Raw genomic sequence first — 882 nt, 5'->3', positions numbered from 1 at the left:
TCAAGCTACAAAGGGCTTAACAACCAACTGGCAAAATTCCTGATTTTTTAACAGTTAATTCCTGTGAGTTAGCATGAGATAGCTCTGGCATAGCCCTGACCTAATGTTCAGTGTCAAGCAATCAAATTTTCAATTCACTTGAATTTTTGTTCCTTTCATCCTTTCTTCCACAAAATTTATTGACTATTTGTTCTCTGCCATTTGGTGTAAGAATGACTGTAAGAGCCATTTTGCAGAGCTTACACAAGTGGTGAAGACAGGCCATAAAGAGAAACTTGCAGTGCACTGGGTTGGCACTAGGACAGACACACGTCTCAGATTGTAGGATCACAGAAAGGGAGCATTCACCTCTGCTGTGAGTGGGGAAAATGAGAAGCATGTAATAGAAGGCTTCCCAGAAGTCATTCTGAACCTAAGTATTAGAAGACAAGCAGATATTTGCTAATGGAGTATGGTAAAGTGGAAAGAATCAGAATAGAGGAGGTATAAACACAAGGACCAGCATGTGCAAAGCCAGAGATGTGAAAAATATGTTCAAGGATTGTAAATATGTAGAGATGGAAGCAGATTAGAAACAGGCAGAGACAGTAGAAAAGGATTAAAATGGAGCGAGGTGCAAATCCTAGGGTCTTGAAAACCATGTTATAAAATTGAAACTTTATAGCCAAGAGTTGGAATCAGCCCAAATGTCCATCATCGGATGAGTGGATACAGAAAATGTGGTATATATACACAATGGAATATTAATCAGCTATAAAAACGAATGAAATACTGCCATTTGCAACAACATGGATGGACCTTGAGAGAATAATATTGAGTGAAACGAGTCAGGCAGAGAAAAAGAAATACCACATGTTCTCACTCATGGGTGGGAGCTAAAAA

This window comes from Galeopterus variegatus, unplaced genomic scaffold (assembly GCF_000696425.1).
Source record: "Galeopterus variegatus unplaced genomic scaffold, G_variegatus-3.0.2 Scaffold14126, whole genome shotgun sequence".
NCBI classification, from domain to species: Eukaryota; Metazoa; Chordata; class Mammalia; order Dermoptera; family Cynocephalidae; genus Galeopterus; species Galeopterus variegatus.
This window is presented reverse-complemented; position numbering follows the sequence as displayed.